The following is a 24,047-nucleotide window of genomic DNA, read 5'->3' on the forward strand; positions in this document are numbered from 1 at the left end:
CTGCGATGATTCTAGTGACAAGGACAGGATAAATATGTGTTTCTTTCTACTACTTTATTTACTGACATGAGATGGCACACTAGCAGCTTCATATCTGCCCTTTCTGTGTTTATTGTAAATTAAAGCCTTGGCTCACAAAATACAGAGAAAAGCACAGTTCTTATTTCAAAAGCTCCCTCTAGCTTTTCCTAACTGTTCATTACCAGAGTTTTCCTGATGATCTGCTAGAAAAAGCAGCTTAGAGTCAAAGGTGGTCTCATCAGTCTTAGAGAAACACAAGCACATATTGTATAACCAATTTCAAGTAGGTTTTTAATTTGTAAAAGCCACACAGTTAAGATGACGTTAAAAACCCACCCCCTTCTTTTGATTCAAGATCAAAGAGATTTTTAGAAAAGTGACATAACCCTTAGATGTCCCAGAAAACCACATTTGCCACAATTAACCAGCTTCAGTCTCCAAGCCTCAGACACAGAGAGGAGCTGGAACAGCATGTTCGGAGCAGCGAGGGTTTATTGCAGCTGGGCACGTTCGGAATAAACAAGCACAGGTCAAACTCCCCACAGCTCCGTTCTAGCCTGTGACAACCAGGGGCAGACGGTCAAAGGGAGCTGGAAATGAGTGATCTGGGATTGCAGCACGGGGTTCCCAGGCAGTGGAGACCAACACAGCTCCACTGAACTGGCTGTGCCCCACTGATCGGAGCAGCGAGCGCCGGATCCACCAGCTCCAGGCACGGTGGAGACCACTGACACTGCACAGGTGAACTGCACGTGGGCCAGCTGCTGCTTTTCAGCCAGAGACAAACTAAACAGTCTGGTGACTGCCCTGAGGTCTGGCATAGCAGAAGCAGAGATAAATACAAGAAAGTGTCTGAGATTCTAAAGAAAGAGGAGCTAAGGAGATGGGAAGTTCGAGGTTAGGCTTTACCTTCGAGCTACTCTCAGCAATTCTGCATAAATGTCTTCTGATAAAACTTGATCTGAGACAGCTGAACAAGGTACCTGGTTTCAGAATGCCCAAGGTCTACTCAGTCTTTACCGTAAAGTTGTTACAGGACAAAGAGGTGACACCACAGGTATTCCAGAAAGGTGAGATGAGAAACCCATCTGAAAAGACAGCACAAAAGTAAAGGAAACAGATGAGGATGATAAGTAATCTGTGAACATGGATAATTTCTATAGAGAAGGTGATGCTTTAAAATTACCTTCACTATAAATGAAAAAGAAAGAGTTTTCAGTGGATTATCCATCACAGCTGTGTTTAAACTACAAAGGATGGCTTTAGCTGCAATGGCAGCATGCCAACAGAACAGAAGAGGACACTGACAGTGGGCAAGTGTCCAGTAAGGACACATTTCTAGCACTGCCCATTGATGCTGGGGCAAATCAGCACCACCGGAGTCCCTTCACTGCTCTCAGGTACCAGAGGGAATCTCAGCACATACAGCACCCAGGGAGAGCACACACATGAGCACATATCAGAGATCAATCCTAACACTGCCAGTCCAAACTGGGTAGGAGCCTCAGTCCTACTGATAATTCCCTTTTATCTTCAGCAATGGAGGTTTTAGAGACAAAGTCCAGTTCCACTGTTGTGGGTGTATGAATAGGAGAGATTATAGCTACTAAAAAAGCAGATACAAAACCTTCTGTAGTGCCCTCTGTTCCTGTGGCACATACATTCCTCACTGGAGAGATCAGATCAAATAAGGACATATCAATTCAGCAGGTGCTACTGCCCACTCAAGCACCACCCAGGGAATGGACTAGAAACACAGATTTAACCTTTAAATTAAATGGGAATGAAGGGGAATTTCAGTCGTTTGGCAGCCCATCACTAGAGGAGCTGTGGCCCACATCTTATGAAATGCTGATATATATAGATGAGCAGCAAATAATACACAATCTTCTGTATTCTTTTTATATATTTTAACTTCCTACTATCTTTATGCACTTTCACAGAGATCTAAGATTTCACAGCATTAAAGCACTCTGTGTGCTGTAGGAAGGGATAAAAAGACACATTATGAGTTTAAAAACTGAGAATTTCATGGGAGAGTTAAAATTTTCACTAAGGGAACACCAGAAAGAATTACTGATTTTTCAGACAGCTTCTACATCAAAGGATTAAATAAGAAAACCAAAGTCTTTTATAAACTCAGGCAAACGTACAGACAATGTCAAAGCTATTTGGTCACAAATTGGAGCCATCATTTTCACTTTGAAGCCCTGCACAAGAAGCTATTCTGTACTGGAACTGCCACAGAAATTGAAGGGGGGAAAATGAATGGGACAGGGGAAATATGGACCTACAATTCTGAAAGAGTATAAAGTGCTATGCAGAAGCAATATTTATAGGAGACACCAGAAAGCTAAAGACTTTCCTGTTGCCCATCACTGACTGTGATATATGGGCTGTGGTTGTCACACATACAGAAGGACAAACCTGAATTGGATTGTCCTCTGTGGAATTAAACTATCCTTACAGGGAATTAGAGCTCCTTCTCACTGTCCCTGGAGTGATCTCAAACCCCTCTTTGCTCATGGTTGCAGGAGTGGGTCCATCACCCAACAGAGCTAGTAAGAAAAACATGTTATGAAAACATTAAACCCTGTTCTGCAAATCAAATTGCCCAGTGGGTTAACAACCAAAGCAGATCAGACAGCCTCAGTTTGTCTTGACTTCTTAAATTGCCCTAATTTGGAGACTCATGTGAAGACCACCTGGCAGCCTAAATTCCATGGGCTGACTTGGACACAATGCTCTGAGCCTCCTAACTGGGACAGATTCAGACCTTCATCTTCTTCAAGGTAACCTGTACCAGAAACATCCACACAGATCTGTTTTCACTCTTTTCATAGCCTATTGCACGGTTTTGCCCCCAGTATGTTACACTTAGTGCTGCAATTATTTACAATAACTCATAATCATGATGACAGCAAAACTCTGACAGAAGAGAGGAGATGGAAGAGGAAACTCCTTCTCTGAGATCAACAGAATGAACAATCAGCCATCAGGAGTGCCATGGAAAGGGCCACTGGCAGGTGTAAGCAGCCCTGTATCTGTGCCACCTGACACCAGAACTCAGCACCCAACCCATGTGCACACACAGATATCCACCAAATTCCTTCTGGGCTAGAGAAAGCAGTGGGTCCATTTAACTGATTATATTCCCTAGAAGTCTCCCAGCATTGGCCTTTTAATGCATTCCTCTCTAAAAACGTTTCTTGCATGTGTGTATTTCCATTTTCCTTGAGATTTCAAAAGAGTTGGCATTGTTAACTTTGAATATTGCTAGTTAATTGTTGCTGGGAAAAGACAAATTATGAGCAGGGGAACTGTTCTGGGAGGATTTAGTGTATTTGAATAATTCAGACCCCTGCCGTTAACGTGACAGGATTGTTTTTCTCCTGCAGTAGCCTGCTGCTATAAGAATTAAAACTGTCGTGGCAGGCTACAGCTTGGGCTAGGCCTTAGTAATGAGCTTTATCAGTCAATAAATGATTTTATGCAGCAAATTAAACTGTAAATTTGGTTTAGGTGGTAAATATTTAGAGAATAAAGATATCCAGCTAATGAGGAGGACTGGGTGGGGGAAAAATGTAATGCAAATGTCAATCCTTTAAATCTTTGGTAGGCTAAAGCTCTGCAGAAAGTTTATCGCCACTGCCTTCTTTGTTTTTCTTATCTTTTTTTTATTTTCCTTTTTAAACAGCAAGGGAACACTATCTCAACTGTATCTACAGATGCTGGAGAAGGACGAAAAGACTTTTTTGGGGTATTGTGGAGACACAATTCCATGCACTCACTTGACTCTAGGATTGAAGCATGAAGTGGTGAAAGCACTTGTGCAAGAGAGATATTGAAGGTTGCTCCTGGCTCTACCACACAACAAGATGTGTTTGGCCCTCAGCTGTGGCAAAAGAGAGCAGCAGCAGCAGCAATCAGCACAGGCAGCCAGTGTGAAACATTCTCCTTTCAAACAGGAGACTGATGGCAAGGTGACCTTTGGGCTCCCCAGCTCCCGTCTCCCTCCTGGCTCACCCAAACCCTGCCCTGCTCTGTGGCCCAGCCTAGGGGGGACATGCAGAGAAAGGGATTCTCAGAACATCAATCCATCAACAGGAGGAGCATGGTTTAAAAAGGCACATCTGGATTAACGTGGATGAAAGTGCCTGAACAAATCAGCTGCATTTGTTCAAAGGTCAGGTGATTAACAATGTGCTGTTTCAGAGTAGGCTTTTTTCTACCAAAAAGCTGACTTCCAAGATGAGTCCTTGACTTCCAGCTATGCTCTAAGGATTATTCTTTCTCCAGGGAAGTTTTGGAAAACTTATTAATCTTGGAAAGGGCATTAATTTCCAAGATGAAAATTTTGCATGTAATCTTTTTTTTTTTTTTTTTTTTTTTAACTCTGGCCAAAAAATCAGCTTTCAGAGAAAAAAAAAAAGTAGGGGAAAAAAATGTTAGTCAGCCCCATAAAGAACTGCTGGAACTCATCCTAAAGCTAGGAGTGTTAACCTTGCTGTCCTTTATCACTGTCTAACAGTAGCAGCAATTTTTTTGTGATTTCTGCTGGATCCTTTCTTCTATGCTTTCTGATAAGAAAAATATATGCAGCCCCTGACAGAACCCCCGAAAAAATGGCTTTATTTATGCCTTCCAGGTGACACTGCCAGATGGTAAAATCTCAGGCAAACAAAGCCAGAAGTGCCTGTACACTTGGTGTAAGAGCTAACACAGAACCTAGTCCAAGATAGAGAAACCATCTCCTTTCCTGAGCATCACAGGAGAACTAAGAATTGATTCCAGAAGCTCTGCTTTGAGGTGGTGCAGGCTCTGACACCGCACAGTGACAAGACACAGAGAAACCCCCAAGTACCACAGAGCCCCCCGGCTCCACGTTCCTCCTCTGGGGGAGCTCCTGGCTGATGCTCAGGTCAAGGTCAACCTTGACATTTTAAAAACCAGTTGATAAGCTATGAAGGAAAGTCTGCACAAGGCTTTAAAGCAAAATTTGAAAAGGACACAGCTACATATTGAAAGGAAATTGAGCCACAGAATCCCCCAGTAAAACTCGGTCGGACCCACACATTGTACACTCCAAACAATATGCTATTAAGTGCAATAAATCCAAACAACACCCTGGAGATCTGCTTGGAAGATCAGAATATATATTGGGGATATAGTGTGGAAGGCTGTTTTTAACATGAAATCTATTCAATTGCAAGCTGTTGATGTTAACTGTTCCTTGAAAGACCCAATATACTAATGCAGTTTATTTACGTGGCAGAGAACAAAACTTCATGTATCACCTTCTCTATGCCTTTCTTTGATTAGATTGCCTCACTTTAATTACTAAATTCTGTTAAAGGACTTTCCACATAGATGTAATTTCATGCAGGTGTTACCTGGTGTAATGAAACCAGATGTTTCCAAATGCTCCCTCATTTGAGATGTGTGTGCTGCAATAGTCTGATTTGTATATCCATCAGTTCAAACTGGAAAAAAATGTGTCTGGGAGTGTGAACTGAGATCAGACTGTGAGGACAGAATGGGTAGTCCCACCTGTTGTCTTCTTTTCTATACAAAAGTCTTCCACTTGTACATAACTTTACTTCTAAATATCTTCCCCTATTGTTCCTATTTTGATTAATCCTGCAAAGCATTTAGGAGCTTGGTGTACAGAGACACGGATGTATACATGGAAAAGACATGTCTGTTCTTCAGTGAACACAATCTTTTCACTGACATTTCAACATCATGTCCTTTATACAGTCTATGAAGCTTTCCAGTAATTTCTACAACGGACCACAAACTTCTTGACTGGTTATGGAAGGAAATAAAATATGTTTATTGAGGTATATCAGTAGCAATTAAAACAAAACAAAACAAACCTCAAAATTCACTTTATTGTAAAAGAATCAAAACTTTCATTATTGTAAATTGACTGGCCAAATGACAGACCAAAGGCTTAAAGTGACAGAAATAAGGGCCAACGTGCAGAAACACAGAGAGAGAAGGATGAAGCCCATACTACACCTAAGATGTTAGCAGCTCTGGAGGAATTGCTGTAAAATACAGATTTTTGATCAGTTTTCTGATAAGCCCAATTCACCAAAGAGGTCACGATCAGAGAAGCTATTACACATCAGCCAGCACTGTCAGACACAGGGGGGGAAATCCTCACCATCACACAGAGGTGAAACCAGGGGAGTTAGCACAGAAAGCCTTTGCCAGTTGCAAGGGCTGTGATGAAATATTCAGATTTCGACCCAAAAGGAGCAAACCCAGGCCCAGTGACTCCAACTGGCCATTCCAACACGAGCCTGAGTCAGAACCCCTTCCCATTTCTCCCCATTGTTCTGTCAAGCCCTGATGCTGCACAGATGACACCGGCCCAACCCTGGGCTCGAGCTCTGAACAATGAACAGCAAAAAGGGCCTATGGGCACCAGCAGAAAGTTGAAAACTAACCAGAAAAAAAGCAGTGGCACAAAAGTCTTGCCAGCCAGCCAGCTCAAACCAATCAAGACACTCTTTTAATATTAAAAATAAACAAATAAAGCTGAAAATATTCCGAAATTATGCTGCCCTCCCCTTCTCTTTCATCTGTATTCTCCATTAAGTTTTAATTATTTTGCAAATTGAACATCACTTGGTAGGCACATGAAGACAGCTCTGCAAGGTGGGGTCTTGGGCACAAGGATGACACAAGGCTGCACAAACACCCAGCTGCACGCACACAAAGCCATTTTATATCTGTAGACTCCAAATCTCTGTCTTTACAACTGCCTTTCTGAATGAATTCACTTTTGTTTTCTGTTGTTTTCAGGGGAATTTTTTTTTGGGGGGGAAAGGGAAGATATAGGCTAGTCAACTGTCTGCCCTCATTATTTCAATTCAGGGAGTGACAGTACAAGACTTAATATTACAATAAAGCAAAACTGGTGTCAGCAAAAAAAAAAGTTTCGATGACACACTGATATGGAACACTATGATACACTGGTAAAAACTATGTGAAAACCAGAAACACATAAGACTGCAATTTAATCTTTTTATTTGAAATATAAATATTGTTACTATCAAGTTTGACAGTATAGAAAATGTGTGCCCTGCAGCCTTCTGACAAAACAAAATTTATATTTAAAACTTCCTGAAATAATGCCTTTCATATGTGGAGTTTTGTCACATTGCAGCGGCTCTGAGCCTACCTTATGGTCCTGCACCTTTAATTATTTTATGCCTAGAAGACACATTTTAAATAGAAGAGGCGGGTTACAAGAGTTTTGACAGCTGTGGATGATTAAAATACTGACAACATGCACTATATAAAATTCCCTGAGGTTTTAGCTGGGTACTCACGCGAAAGTTAGCGATTAGATTCCCTCCCCCCTCACCAAATCCCACCAGCATGAAATGTTCCTATCACTGGCCTCTTACCCCTTCTCTCTTTAGGCAATGCAAACCCTCCTCCATCTTTTTGGGTTTGTTTTTTTTTTTTTGGTTATTTCTTTTTAATATCTCAAGGCCACATACTTGAAAATTGGTCAACAAATTTGATTTAGTAATCTGTTCCCGTTTAGCAAATATGCAGCCAGGTTTCATGACCAGCTGTTCTGTATCAATGCATGAATGGAGGGAAGGGAAACCATCTAAAACATATGAATGGTTTTAGGTTTTATTTTCATCAAACCCCCTTACAGGAGTGCTATAACTCGGTGCTAATTTTCTGGCCTCTTGACCTACATGTTTGGGTTGTGCAAAATATTATATTATGAGGGAATAAGAGTGCTCCCCAGTTCAGAAAAAACCTAAAGTGCATTCTTAGCCTTAGCTCTGGCAGCTGACTCCTGACTTCATACACTTGAGTTATAAGTTTTGGATAAACTGGGAGCCTATCCCTCAAGTTCTTTGAATTAAAAGCTGCATATGAAATAATATTAATTACACTGACCTTGAGCTGTGGCTACAGCTATGTCAGTCTGCCCCTCTCTTCTGGTTAAGGGGTCAAAGAAATTCTAGAAGTGAATCACCTCCAAAAAACACATGAGCAATGGCAGAGTCAGACTATCTGATGTGGGCATAAATTATTGGCTATTTTTATTACCTTTAATTAATTTAAAGTTGTTTAGACACTTCTAAATGCAAGAAAAGACAACAAAGAAAATCTTATCACTGAAAGAGCAGACTTATAATTTGGACATTCTTTTTAGCCTCAGAAGAGAAGGCAAAGATGGATTTGGGATAAACCAGTTTCCACTCTGATGGTGGGAAAGCATTTCCTCCTTCAGTCCCATGAATCTCTCTGGCAGAGTTGAAGTTCAAGGATGGATGGGAAGGAAAAAATTCAGCACTCTAAATAAAGCATAAATGATCCAGAGATATTGCAAGTCAGAAAGAAAAAAGCAACACCAAAGCTGGTGCCATGGAAAGTGCAGGAAAGTGCAAAGTTCCACACCACATAGGGAAAAGGAGTGCAAAAAAGGACAAGGCTCTTCTCCTCACAGTGCAGTCAGTGCAAGTTACTGAAGCAAAAGCAAAACTACAGAAATGAGAACCAAAAATAGCTGAAATATTTGACTAAAGAAGTACAGTGACATAATAAAAATGTCACAAATGTTCCTATTATATTTGACCAAGGCAGAAAACACTCCATTCGTTCATCAGTATTGTAAACAGAATGTTTGATACGTCTTTCTCTATTAGAAATAAGGAGAGACCTCTCCTTCCTTGAAAAATCAGAAATCCACCAGTTACATACTGCAGGAATTACCCACAGCAACAGAACTTCATGCAATACTGCATTACTGATTGCAAAGTGCATCTGGAAATGATGCCCATAAACAAGTGCCTTCACCCATGTGCCTGGAGGATTTTCAAGTACATCAGACAAACAAATAGGGCTGCCTTCTGCCTGCTCTGCAAGCCCTTTAAAAAAAAAATATCACAGAATATTTAGAGCATCCTCATCACCCCACCCTTGGGAAAATGGGTTATTAAAAATGCTGGAACGCAATCTGTGTCAAAGGAGACATTACATCAGTGGCCTGGCCACCTGCTTTTTGGTTTTTTTCATGTTCTCAGAAAAGCAAAATAATTAAATATGTAATCCAGTGTCCTTGTCTTCAAATCTTCATTGTTATATATAGGATGTTGCTGAGTATTTTATGGCTACTGCTGTTTCCTCAGCAGACACTGCCCAGTGCAGAGGTGCAAGCACTGGTCTGTAAAACACAGTGACCATTGGAGCAGCTCAGCCACACAACTCAGCTCTTTCTGGCCTCCCAATCCATCCCATCCATCACACTGTACATTGCTGGCTGAATCATCACTTTCCAACTGGTTTTGGGTTTGCACAAGGCACAGCTCCTCACGCACACGCTGATCTGCTCAGGGTCTGCCTCTCATCTTTCTTCGCACAAGTAGTTATAGCTTAGTATTTTTGTATCCAATTATGAAGAAAGATGAGAATGAAATGGGAAATAAAAAAGTGACAGGTAGAATTACAGAACAAAATGGTATTGTACGCTTGCTTAATGCTAATTGGTTTTCTTAACTGTTTAAAATCTGTAGCACAGCATAAAATAACCCAGCAGTAGCGTTCTGCTAGCCATTTTTGACACGTTTTTAGTCAATTTAATCAACTTTGTGGCAGCTCTAATACATTTTGGCTGCTGAGGATCTCAACAGACACACCACAGATGACCTCTATGGCAGAGGGAATGGGGGATGAAAGAGCAAACAAATGCTTTTATGGAATACAAAACAAGAAGTTTTTTATTTAGTGAGGTTTCCTTTTTTTTTTTTTTTCCTTAGTATACAAAAGTGGCAATATTTAACTGCTCAATAAATGAGCTAAAGGCTCAGCACTCCTGAGCACCACCATAACCAGTAATTTATATTTCTTCTCATGTGTTTCTCTGTGTTGTTATTGATAGAAACTTTTGAAGTCATCTCAGCTGTAACTGCAGACAGGTTACTGCCAAGGAGCAAGTGGAAATGAGAACAGCCAAGTGACAGCACAGCAAAGTGATATCCCACAACTGAGTAATTCCACACTACACATTGTCTGGGTATCTTTTTTAGAATAAAGACTCACTGAGAGTGACCAAAACCTGTAGAAATCTTCATGTACAAAAAATTACGATGTTAATGTCGTTCTGCTGCTCATTTCAGTACTAGAAGTTACAGAAGGAGACAGGGAAAGAAAGAGAATAAACTTTTAAATGACCATAGACACATAACCAGATTTTCAGTTTAGGATTCAGAAGCAAGGTGGGTAATAATATCAGCATTTTCTCTGGAGGATGATATTACAAAATAATAGATATAAGCCAAATGACAGCTATCAACTTCTTTGGAACTTTGTGAAACTCATCTCATTCACATTTGAAAGCACTCTCAGATCACAGCCAACTGCTGTCGAAAAGCAAGGTACAGTTAAAATTGAGCACTTTGGGCTTAATTTATGTTCCCAGCTACAGCTTTTGGGATGCTGTACATTAGCTGTATATATGCTTTTACATATTTCTAAGAAAAATGGTCCTCAGAAGATGATGAATAGCATGCCTTACCAGAAAATATATGACAGGTTCTAAAAATGGTACATTTTTAAATTGGTATGGATATTTATACTTGCTCTGATCCTCTGAGATGTATATTGAAATTTGTAATATAAACAGCAAAGGGCATTCCAAGACAAGCAAATTAAAATGAATTCTGCATCATTCTCTACTGTCCTATTATTGTAAGTTCTCAGGAGTCCTACAAAAATTTCTATGTGAACTAAAAATGTATGTAAATCTAGTAAAAGTTACTTTAGAAAACCCTAATCTTTTATTAGATCACAGTGTAACTGATGCTTAAAATAAGAAGTTAGGGCTATTATCACAATATATAAATAGAGTCTGTGATAGACTATCACTAGCATGCTGTGTCTTTATAACATTTTACATTGTGCCTTCCTACATATATTAAAATGTATATATCACCATCAATTCAGGATGAAAGAATGTTATTTTTTTAGAAACTAATATCATCCCCATCTCTAAGAAATAGCTATTTATCACCATCTGATAAAACCACTGCTCATTCTCAGTCTCTTGGCAGCAGCTTTTACTCTTTCCTCCTGGGCTGCTGTTCTCAGGTAATAACCTGGGCCTGGGCAGGACCTCCCCAGCCTTGGAATCGTTAGTAGTGCCAGACCCCCCTAACATCTGTCTGCCCTGTTCTGGGAACCCTCTGATGAAGTCTGCATCATTACTCAATTCCCCTTGTGGTTAGAAAGTTTTCCTCCCAGTCATCCTAATGCATCTTGGCTGAAAATTAAATTGGTTTCTTTCGAATTCCCTCAAGTGGAGGGAGAACAATAAGCACCAGCCTTTGCGTAACTTTCTCATATTGGAAAGACTATCAAGATGATTTCTCTGTAGGTTTATCAGTTCCCACAATTTTTCTTCATAGATCATGTTCTATAAATTTCAGATTTTCCTGTCACCCTCCATTCAATTTAATTTGATTTCTTGATATGTAAAATATGGTGCCCAGCGTAGTTCTTTAGCTGTGCACATTCCACTGCAATTTTTTTTCCCCACAAGGACATTATGTGTGACAAAACCAAAAGCCGAAATCAGGACAATTCAGCAACATCTTACCCCTTTCCCCAGGCTAGTTATTCTTTCAGAGAAAGAAATCAGATGGATTTGCTTAGAACAAATCACTTCAATCTTACATTATCTTTTACAACTCTCTTATCATCTGAATAGTTAGAAAGATATTTTTTAAGACTTGTTCCAGTGTATTTTCAGGAATAGTGATTGGGTTGACTTGTTTATGAATTCCAGAACCCTTGTTCTTCTCCTTTGAGAAAGTACACAGAACACTTACACTTCTTTATGATTATGGCTTCCCTCATCCTCGAAATTGTCAGAATACAATTTAGCATTTGCTGAACAGAAACCCATGCTGGTGTTTCATTCCTATGAAACTGAATGATTGATGAACTTATTCTAAGAACTTCCTAGAGAGAGAGCTAAACAGCTAAAAATTCAAAATGAATATACAGAAGCCATCCAGCTTCCCACTCCAAGCAAATCTACAGGTGAAGGTTCCCACTGCAGGTTGCAGTACCCACATACTTGGTGACACCCTGCTCTGCTTCCTGGCTTTGCACATTCAAGAATGAGAAAATTCATGGAGTTAAATTGTCATAAAAATAACTATAGAGGGAAAATATATTCCTAAAGATGCCACAGTGTGCAGCTTCAAGGGATTGAAGAGGTCAGTGATACCTTCCTGCAGCTGACGCTTATTAGGTGGGTTTTCCTACAAAGTGGTGTTCACCAAACAGTGCAAGGAATACATCACCTAATCCTTTTATTGGAAAGAAAAAAGAGAAGAATTCCAAGCTGAGGAATACCAGCAGAGTCCAGATTTCCAAAAGCTTTGATTCTGGGGTTTCATGCTCATTACTGTAGCATTTCAAGATGTTTTCTTCAATCCAACACATCTCTTGCACCAGTTTCCCAGCCTGGTTGCTCCTCCAATGCACAGTATATCATTCATACTATCATTTGACTATTGTAAATACTTATCACTTCTAAATAAGCACTCAAAAACTGGTATGTATGACAGTTCTTCAGAGCCCTTAAAGTTGTAAACACACTGATACAAGCAGCAATTTAAAAGCTATGGATAACTCCTGAGGTGGAGTGCAGAGACTCCCAGGAAAAAATAATGCAAATGCCATTTTCTGAGTTGCAAGGGAATTACCCTGCTCTGTTCTCTTCCTATATTATCACCCTGCCAGTCCTTCACAAGTACCACAGCAAGGTCACATCTCAGTAACACAGCTGTCACTCCTGTGTCCCAAGGAACAGGAGAGAGATGTGAGAACCCTTCCCCACCATGTTTCTAGCAGTGGGATGGAAACATCACCGCAGTTTCAAGGTTCCACATGAGAGTAAGGTGGTGGCAAGATGGGTTGCAGGTTTTTGCTTAGTTGAAAGGAAACTTCAGTAGTGGAAGGCAGGCAAACTGAAACCTTTAGCAAGCATTTAATGCCCTTAGAAAGAAATTGCTGTCTTTGTGAGCTGCCCCATCTGAAGAGTTGTAAGGTACCACGGGAAAAAGGAGTCTTTATGAGGACATGATTCATGTCACTTGTGCACTAAAGACTATGTTATCTTCTGAAATGATGGAAAGGAGGAGGATATTTTTAGTAACTGTTGGCTACTCAGGCCACTGAATGAAAGTATGTTTCTCTGGGTAAAACTAATTCTGTTTGTGGTTTCAGAAACCCCTGCCAATATTTCAATAATATATACATTACGAACTGCTACAGCTGGCAAGGTGTACCTGTGTTGTCTATTCCAGGGAAGGATTTTGCTGCCTATTCAAAATGAATAGATTCAGAAGTGGAATCCAGCATGGAAAATGAAGGAAGGTCAGGGGAAGGGTAATATTTATGGAAGATTGAGCATTTTAGTGTGCTACTGGCTTCAGGGTCTGCGCTCCCTGAAAATATGGGGTTTTGTGCACTGGAGTGCTGAGCAGACAAGAGTATAAGTAAAGCATTTGTCTGAACCTTCTCAAACATGCAGTTGTTTAGTATTCAACAGAGAAAACAAAAGGAACTTCTACATTTTATGCTGCTCCAGAGCAGAAACATTTTCCCTAAATAAACAACCCAACAAGGGCTTTTCAGTCGACAAGAGCAAAGTGCTCTGAAACACACCTTGGTGCTGGCACTCATGTGGCAGAGGCATCTTCCTGGAATGTCTCCTGGTATTGGGGGATAGCAAGGAACAAGTGCATGAAGAGCTGTGAGACATTTCCAAAGGATGAATCCAGTGCACCAGAGGGCTGTAAGATGGGTCTGAGGGTTTGAGATGGGGTTCTTGATATTGTCTGCCACAATTAGGATGCAAATAAACCATGAGAGTTAACACTCCATGGCTGAATGCATTTTCTGGAAATACTTGAGTGCCAGTGAGCTAAAGAATGTGGGAGAACTATGAAGTGCCAACAGCAGCCTGGTTCAAATGTGTAAATCTAACAGGACTACAAGAATCCCTCATCCTAGCATGACCAACCATTCATTGAACCAATGTTTGTGTTCTGAGCATGCCCAACCTGTAAACAACATTAACTTTCCATGTTGGTAGTCAAATGTGTGTGCTCAAGGACTGAATGCACATGAAGGCTATACCACACAACCACTTTCCTACACCTACAGAGCCATTTTGATAGAAAACAGGATGAAAATATAAAGTCCTATAAATAAAGAAATATGGAGAGCTGTCCTTACTCGCAAGCAGAAGAAAATAATTTTCAGAGCTTCCAATTATCAGTCTTTCAGCATTAAACTCAGGGACACAGATGAAGCAACACAACAAAGTGCACAACAGTGACCCTAAAAACACCCTTGAAGACTGCAGCAAGGAAACCCATGGGTTGGGTAAGAATGAGAAGGAATTGAAGCACTTTTCTTCCTCCTAGCACAGTGTTTTGGGTCCCTGCTCTTCCACACCCTTCCAAAGGCTGAGGCCTCCCCCGGGAACATTTTTAGGATGATAGTGGCCAAAAACTAAAAACAATTTACATATTTACTCAGTGGCTCTTCCAGAGTTCCTACTAATACCAGTTAATCACAAGTGGACTATACTCTGTATTTCCTAACCTCAACTTAGAATTGATTTTTGCCTTGATTAATTCAATGATCAGACTTGTATTCACTTTAGTTGGAACATATTGAACCCTTGACTCCTCAGACTTATTTTCATGTGCCTGGGAGCAAAATTCCAGTTATATATCTATATTCACTCTGCAGCTCCTCTTTCCTTATCAGCCATAACTTTGTTCACATCCACAAACCTCCCTGAGCAAGAAATGAGCAGTGCTCCAAGGTTCAAGGATATACAAGCAGGTCCTGCTCCCTGCTCTGTTTCTATGAACTTTTTTTCCTGCAGTATATAAAGTGACTTACAGGAAGCTACCAGTAGTAGAAAGTTGTAATTCATTGGAAAAGAATCTGTGCTTTAAGGAACAGGCACCTTCTTACTGGATCTTAAATAATATATCACATAATGCAATTATTCTATGTCTCCTGGTCATCACATGGTCTTGGGGAAATCAGAGTCAGATTTTTAATATTGAGTATGTAAGGATCCTATGGAATTACAGACTATATAGAACTATTCTTGTCTGCATAACCAAACCCCTCACCAGAACAAGCAATTTTTTAAAATTATTATCTGTCCTCCATTTCACACATAAAAATTAAATGCAATAAGCATTATTTGGGATGGCTGCTTACCCAAAACATACCAGACAATTACACGGTATGCTGTTTTAATTAGAAACTCTCCCTCTCAACAGGTTCCATTTGAAATGTGTGACACTCCTCTGTACCCCATGGCTGGATCAGAGTTGTATTACAATCACAACTCCAGTCAAAGAACATTGCCATTTTTTCCTAGATCAGACACCTGCTATCAATTTGAATGGTATCTGATTGAATATTTGTGCAGGAAGGACAAGAATCAATTATTCATGAGTACTAAACAATAGACTGTATAAACACAGTTCATGAACCTGAATCCTTTACAACCCAGCTTATCTTCGATACATTTATAAGGGCAGTCACATCTTTTAAACAACTGACATATTTTTCCCCCCCCCACCAAAAAAAAGGGGGGAGCTATAAAAGAAGAAACATGTTTTTGTTAAAGAAAGTGTGAGGTGCTTTGGACTAGGTGGAGTTTCTGTTATTTTGCTTATAAAAGTGGTAATATTTAACTGTTTAACTAAATTTAACTAAACATCTTATGTGACAGACATTTCCCTGAGACTCCCAGCTCACATTCTGCTGAACCAGGCCATTTGGGTAATTTAACTGAACACAAAAATATATGCAACTATTGGATTCTTACCCATGAGTCTTGTATAAGTTTTGGACTCCTACCTGTTCTTGGCAATTTAGCAGAACAAAATATTTTGAGGTTCTCCTGTCACTGTGTCTTCTCCATTGCAGGAACCTGAACTGTTTCCCTGGCAGCTTCATCACTTTGAGGTTTTCAGCACAGTTCAGTTAAGCTCAGCTGGCTCTGCAGTGCTGAGCTTGTTGGATTCATGCCAGATGAAACCATGCACCTTGGTGTCTCAGCTGAGCACGGCAATACAAACCTGGCTGATGTCAGATGGGGAAAAGCCTGATCCACAGATCCAGGAAAAATGCAATCCTGACATCATGGTGGAATGATACAGTGGAGACCAGTAAATAATGTATTCTGTTAAAAAAAATTCCTCTCTCCAAACAAGGTTGTTAATGTTTCTGTCATGTTTAATACTTTTTTATATATACTCCTTTTATTTTCAGGGCTGGTTTCACCCAGAACAGAGTTTGTTTTCTTCACAGGAGCTGATATGGGTTGTATTTTGGATTTGTGCTGAAGACAGTGTGGATAATTCAGGGATGTTTTTGTTCTTTCTGAGCAGAACTTACGCAGAGTCAAGGCCTTTCCTGCTTCTCATCCCACCAGTGAGGAGATTGGGTGGGGTACAAGGGATTGTGAGGGGACACAGCTGGAACAGCTCATCCCAACTGATCCAAGGGATATTCCAAGTCATTTGGAAACACATTCCAGCATATAAAACCGAGGGAAGGAGAAGGAAGGGGGGATATTTGGTGTTCTGACATTTGTCTTCCCAAGACACTTACACGTGATGGAGGCCTGCTTTCCTGGGAATGGTTGGACACCTGCCTGCCATGGGAAGTGATGAATGAATTCCTTGTTTTGCTTTGCTTGCTTGCATGACTTTTGCTTTACCTATTAAAATTATCTCAAGAGCCAATATTTCACACTTTTATTCTTCCAATTCTCTTCCCCATTCCACTGGTGGGGAAGAGGGAGAGACCAGTTGTGTGATGTTTATTTTCCAGCTGGGTTAAACGGCAACATTTTCTCATGGCAATGGTTTATATTTCTATGTTCAAAGCATGTGACATTTTGGAACTACAGCACCCCTTTTAAAAGTTACAAGATTACAGCTTTCTAGTGGTGAGTGCCTGAACTCTCATGAAATACAATTTGATTTAAAAATCAATCCTCCGACTGAGTTTAAAAAGGCACCTAGTGCTGTTTATTTGTTTTTATGGAAAATAATACAGGCAATTAATTTCTTTCCTACCTTAAGTGTCTGAGTTATGAAAGTCTATAATGCAACATGGCATGCTTGATGAATAACAGCTGAGGTGATTAAGTTTAGAGGAAGTGATTGGCAGTTAGTGATTTTGATAAAAACTTGTGTGATATGCAGTGGGCACCTCAGCTATAGAGCTGATTCACTGCAAACAAACTCAGAGTGAATAAAATTTCTATCATGTTACATTTTTATGCTGGGGAGTCAGATAGAAGGAGGAGGACGTAATTCTTTCCTATATGTAGTAGCTGCTGCTTTAAGAAAAGAAATGACAAGGTTATGGGTTCTCCCTCTGCCATGCACCACCTTCATAAATTTTAGCATTAAATTATAAATAAAACATACGAGGACTCAGCTCAATGAGAAATATGTCTGGACTTTGGCACTGTAAAGGTCTGCACAAATCCATACAAGCTGCTTAACATTGATTTTCTTTGGCGTCTTTCGCAGTCCTATGCGGGCTTCGCAGTGGAAAAGGCAGACATGTCTTTTATTGTATCAGGCCCTTTGCCATTAATTACAGACATGCCTTTCCTTAATGACTGGGCACAACTGGCCTGTTGATCCCCTGGCTGGATCACCAGAGGATGGAATCAACAGCACAGATGGGGACTGTGGACAAGTTGCTCTTATCCCCATCCCCTTTGCCAATGGGAAGTTGGGGCCAGAACCCCAATGGGCAAATCTTCCTCGCTCCACTCTCCTTCTGCACCAGTTTCTTCAAAGCAGAAGTAAGCCAGCACACATCTCCACTCACCTTCAAGCAGAGGTCAGTGGGGAAAGCAAGAGGAAAGGCTCATCTTTCATACACCTAGAAGTGAAAAACTCCATGGCATATCCAATATTAACCTCTCGCTCCATGTGGAGAGCTAACCAAACTGCCTGAGTCTGCAGAACTGAGTGGAAAAGTTGAGAAAAAAATAAAAATAAAAAGTTTTGCTTGTGGTATTTTCACATCTTCACTCTGGCGCTGGCTAGAAAAGTAAATGGTCTTGGTGGTTGGTGCACAGGGCCAGGAGTGAGGAGCCCTGGGCTCTACTCATACCTCTGCTACTGACTCACTGAGGCACACTGTTTGCACAGAGTTCTTGAAAAGCGTTTGTTAATTTTAGGAGCCCGGTTTTGTGCGTAAACAAGTAGAGACATGTGGCACTGAAAATCTACTGCTTTTCATAAAGCCAGAGAGATTGTGGCATACACTGCACCACATGTCACCATCCAGACCAAGATCTGGACATTCATTCTACAAAGCACTCTTCCATCTGAGCCAGACAGATGAGAGCTCCTCCTGTGCCCAAGAAAGATTCTTCCAGAAGATGCAGGACTTGGCATTGAATCATTACATCAAAAATTACTGGACACATGAGCTTGAGCAATCCCTGTTTTTCTCACCTGTTAAATGGGCATTAAATATGGGTCATAAAAGTCCTTTGACCTCCTGTTCCAGTGTGCCAGAAAACCCAGTAGTTCCTCAGGAGAAGATCTGTTTCAGAATAACAGTTTGCTATAGCATTTTAAAGAACCTTAGAAGATGGTTTGATTCAGGTCTGTGCATCTTTCAACAAATGATTTTTAGAGAATAATTTTAATTTTTTTCAGTACTCCCTTGTGTATGACAGATACATTGAAATGCTTTTCTTAATAAACCCTTCATATCAATTTCACTCTCCTGGTTCAATTGTGCCTCATTGAGCAAGAGCTACTGAAACATGTATCTGATTAGGAGAAACCCATGTTCATGTTAATTTCATGTTTTATTTATTTTTACTTAACTTTGACATGTTTCCTGGAAGATCTATCAATAATAGCCCATCTCCATGATTGGTTCATCCAAATAATGACTGTTGAGCATGTAAAACAAATTGGGCAAGACCCTGCATGAAGAGCAGGAGGTAGAGCTCTCATCAAAATCAATTCTCTCTCAGATATAAAAGGTCACTGATAATTATGCGCATGAATCTAAGAATGAAATTTGCCTCATTGAGTGGTATTACCTCTTCACTTGCAATCACACAGTAAACAGGAAAAAGACAGAATTGACTGAAACATCCTTGCTGTTGTCCTACCAGCTGAACACTCTGTTTCTGTCCACAACTCACTTTCTGCTGAATTGCCAGCATTCAGCATTTCAAAACCTGATGCATTTTCTTTGCCCAGGGCAGATTATACACGGCATGTTTTTCCCCTCAACTGATTTTACAATTCTTGTGCTCCTGGAGAATTTTCCTCCAGATTTATTCAAATCATGAGGGAATTTATTTGCTAATTGAAGAAAAACACGGGAGTTTCACTATTAAGGTCCAGATGTGAAGTCCTGAATCTCTTCCTGGCATGCAGAGAAAGGTTTTTTGTTCAGGGGCTCTGAACAGCCTGGTCTGTCATGGTGCTAACAGATCCCATACTGTCATGCTGCTGGTCTCCATGGAATGCCCTCATCTCCAAGGAACAAAGGTATTTCATCACCTCTACTTCTTTCCACCCTCTGAGCAAATCATTAAGAAAAAAAAAAATAAAAAAAATTAAAAATCCAAATAGATGTTATTGCACCATGAGCAGAACACAATCAATAATATTGTTACAATTTAATATTTGAGAGAAATATGTTTAGAGAAAACAAGAAATGAGAAAATCAAATCAACCATGTCTTAAAACGCCTGGTGAACATGTCCCTGGCCTTATGTCCTTTATGGAAATTGTGCTTATACAAGAGATAAGTCAGCAATGCAGTCAATAACTGGCAAACTTGATACTTCCAAAGGCTCTAAGGGGGAATGTCAACCAACACTGATGAGCAGCTTTGAACCCTTGGCCTTTCAGATGCAGGCTGACAAGTTAACAGGCTTTTCTTCCTCAGTGGGGAAGAAGGTTTTCATAGCCTGTATTCCTACAAATAAAATGCAATCCAAAAGTGCTGGGCACATGCCACGTTTCTTAAAAGGGTAAGATTACCAGCGCCTCTTGATACACTGCGGGATGCCGACGTATGTTCGTACTCAGTGTGGTTTTTCCAGTGGAAAAAAAGGAACAAAAAAAAAAAATCCACGGAATCTCTTGCACATGGGAAAATACTTCCATTCGGCAGGGAAACAAAATGGAGTCTACTTGAGTTAATTTCTCCTCGCTTATTTTTATTTAACTCCACAATAATAGTCCGTTGAAACAGCTTGGCATTATCTTTTGAAATTAAAATACTGCTGGATAACAACTGGAGTGGTTTTTTCCTTGTGGCTCTGAGAAGGGGGAAGGTTTATTTATTAAACATCAGAAGAAGCAATGTTGGGCTGCATAGGCAAAGAGATAAAGGAGGTCTGCTGGTGACTCAGGTGTTGCTCAGGGTGAAATCATGTATTTACTCCTTCAGTGACAAACTCTATCAGAATGTCACCACACTGACACACACCTGCAGTAAAAAAGGTCTTGGGCCCAACAGAGCTATAAAGGCCATGCCACTTGGCTGCACTCATCTCTCTTCTAGGGGCAGGATCTTCTGTCTATAAATCAGAGCAATTTTAAAGTTCCTACAAAAACAGCTCTTTGTATTCTGGCTTCCAGATTCATTGTATACATTTAACTAATTTGAGAAATGGTCATTATTCATTGCTTCAAAAGGAGAGAAGAGACCTGAAAGGCATCTAGGTAAGATTAAGAAAAGGGATAGTGTTCTTAACCCTCTCGAGCACAGATTCTACCGCTCTTATTTCTCTCTTTTTCTTAGGTTGTCCTATGTTTCCATAGCTACAAATATTATTTGTGGTTGGAAATTATGCACTCTCTTTTTATTCCCCTACCCCATAAACATCTATTTGAATTTTAAATTTAATTCTAAGGGTTTGGTGATTCTCTTGTTGTTCACAAGTACAATATTTCTATTGTGTTGTAAAAACTGTAAGTATTTTCAGTTTACAAAAATTGAGAAAAAGCGTAGTCTCTGTCATTTTGAGGACTTCAGTTGAGCTTGGTATGGAATCCCACAGAATGTGTTCTTCAGCAACAAGTCTTTTGGGAAAACATACCACATATCTCTTTAAGGTCCAACCAAAATATCATCTACCCTGTCCTCAGTACAACAGCCTTGCTGAGATAAATAATTTGGGGGGGAAAAAAAAATCTTCCACTGTAAATCATACTAACCAAACACTGCTGGGCCAAATTCTCTACCCTCTACCCCAGTGAGATACTTTTAGTTCAACAGGGAGTCTGATTATTGGACAAAATTTAGGAGGTTAAAATTAAGACAACATAACTGCGGTCCTCTAAGAAATTTTTCTGTTCTTATTTTCTTGCCTCTCTTTTTCTTGGCACCAGGGGACTTTGGGTCAGAGCTAAACAGCTTATGAACTCATTTCCTAAAGTCTTCAGTCTCCCAAAAGCTTGCTTTCCTTGGATTATTTTTAATTCAGTCAATTTGTAACACATATTCAGACTGTATCCTCCACAATATTTTATGATAAATCCCATTCAATTTCATATGTACGGTTGCAAGCTTTATTGCTTAACAAACATTTCATCTACTCTCCCATAATTTATATCTGAATGGGTTTATTATAGACATTGCATTTCATTCATTGTGCAGTTAATTCTGCAACATGCTGCCTGTTTTCTGTATGGCCGCTCTACCATTATGTGCTTTCAGTACAATTGAATTTTTCCTTGGGAGCCTTATGAAATGGTTTATGAATATGTAATACAAATTGTATTAACAAGGCAAATGTAGTTTTTATTCCTTTTGTGAGCATTTCCAGTCAATGACTAGTAAGAGAACAAGCATAGTGGCACATCTCTCTCAATTCCTATTCACCAAGGCTACCCATGCAATATTATTTTTAAAAGGCTCATCACTTCAAAAAAACAAAGATATTTAAAAATCTTGGTTGGTGCTGCAGACACTCCCAGGAAGAGAACACAAGAAAGCTTTCTAACATAACTTCTTTCTTTGTGGGGACTTCTCTTCACGTAAAAGGATATTTGGCTGGTGCTATCTTGAAAAGGCATCCCCCTCTAACACCTCCATTTCAGGCAGTCCATCGCCTTGATTACCATCATGTGTTTGTTTTCCATTAACACCCAATCCTGTTCCATCACATGCCTATTTGCATATTAAAACAGAGGCAATCCTTGCCCTAGAGCTGTGATTGACCACACACATCTAGTGAGACAAGCTGGATATGATCAAAGGAGGAAGAAGAGGGTCAGGGAGAGTTAGGACATACATGGCATTTCCTGTGGGTTCAACAGCTGCTGGAGGGACTGTGTCAAGTGAAGAGGAGGTACAGGTGGTGTTAAATGGCCACACAAATTTCTAAAGAGAGATCCCAGAACAATAGTCAACACATTCATGCACTTTAAAAAAAACAAACCCAGCAATGTGTTTCTCTCCCTAAATTAGTTTGTTTCCATTTGACAGAAAGCAATTTGCACACCTAGAAATGAAGGCAGCCCCTTGGCTTCTGAGAACATGTGAAGTTTCCATACAGAGGGAAATAGCGGCTTTTACATCACAGCCTCAAAGACCACCACAATGCCCTTGTTAAACCTCACAGAGGGATTTGCTAATGCACTTTACCTGCTCACAGGCTTTCTAAATCTTCAGATCTGTCTCTGATTGGAGAATATTTAACACCCTGATAAAAACTCCTATTAAAAACCCCATCCTTCCACTCACCATCTTGGCCAGCCCACTTTCTAGAACAAATTTGTGTCCAGGCACTGGCTGATGACTAATGGCTTGCCATATGTTCTTACTTACAGCACAGGGGATTAATTCCTCAGTGACATGATGGGAAGGCTAGAGTCTCCAGCAGGAAATAATGTGGTACTGACAGAAGAATAAAGGAAAATGGAAAAAATCTGAATATATTTCTGCTCGACTGTACAGATTACAAGAAGGGACAGTGCAAAAAAGATTGCTGCTGGAATTCTGATTATTTTGAAGTCTGCCCATTGGCTCAGCAATGTCTGTACAATGTATACCAGGAGGAAAGCAATGTTTAATAGGGTTGGTTTCCTCCCAGTATTAGATATAACAGAAATACAGCAAGGTTGATCATAGACTATAGTTTGGCTGAGTTCTGCTTTCAGTTCCCCTGACATATGGTTGGAAGAAAATCCCCTGGTGTCATTCTAGCTCTCTGGAGTTAGCCTGAATTTGCAGGGAAACCATCAAGAATGAAGAGCAAGTAAAAGTACAAGAAGGGGCTCTCACGTTTCATGAAACTCAGGTGCTTGTAGAAGCACTCCTACTTTAGGAAAAAAATAAAGCTTCTAAAGAAGGGATCTTCTGATCTGCCTTGCATATGCAAAGTGGGGTTTAGTACTGAAACATTCAAGCAGAGCATCTTGTGTTTTTCTAGATTAGATTCGTGGAAGGACTCAGAATTAGCAGCATGCGTTTCTGAGCCATACCCACTCCTTATTAAATTCCTCCAATGACAATTTTACTGGTGTTTTATATTAGCGTTAACAAAGGACCTGAATAAGATGTAAGAAATGTTATATTTTATATAAAAGTCCAGGTAATGTGCCACTGGGGACCTCAGGATCAAATGAGCTTTTATATTTTTATGTAGAATGTAATCACTTTTTTCATTATTGTGGTTGCTGCATTACTGTTATTAAAGAGTTTATTACCCTGTGGGGGATAGTGCTCATTGGAATTACGTGCTTGCAGCCCAGCAGAGACACTGTGGCTTCAACTCTAAATTCATGATGCAGCCACAGGACGACAAGATGTCAGTACAGTGGGACTGGTGTGACACACTGGGTACCCAGTATAATCCTGCTTGTACCAGGCAGTCAGAGACACATGCAGCTGGAACTGGAAAATCATTGTTATATGATCAT

This window comes from Cyanistes caeruleus, chromosome 12, assembly GCF_971803275.1.
Source record: "Cyanistes caeruleus chromosome 12, bCyaCae1.hap1.1, whole genome shotgun sequence".
In the NCBI taxonomy this organism is placed as follows: Eukaryota; Metazoa; Chordata; class Aves; order Passeriformes; family Paridae; genus Cyanistes; species Cyanistes caeruleus.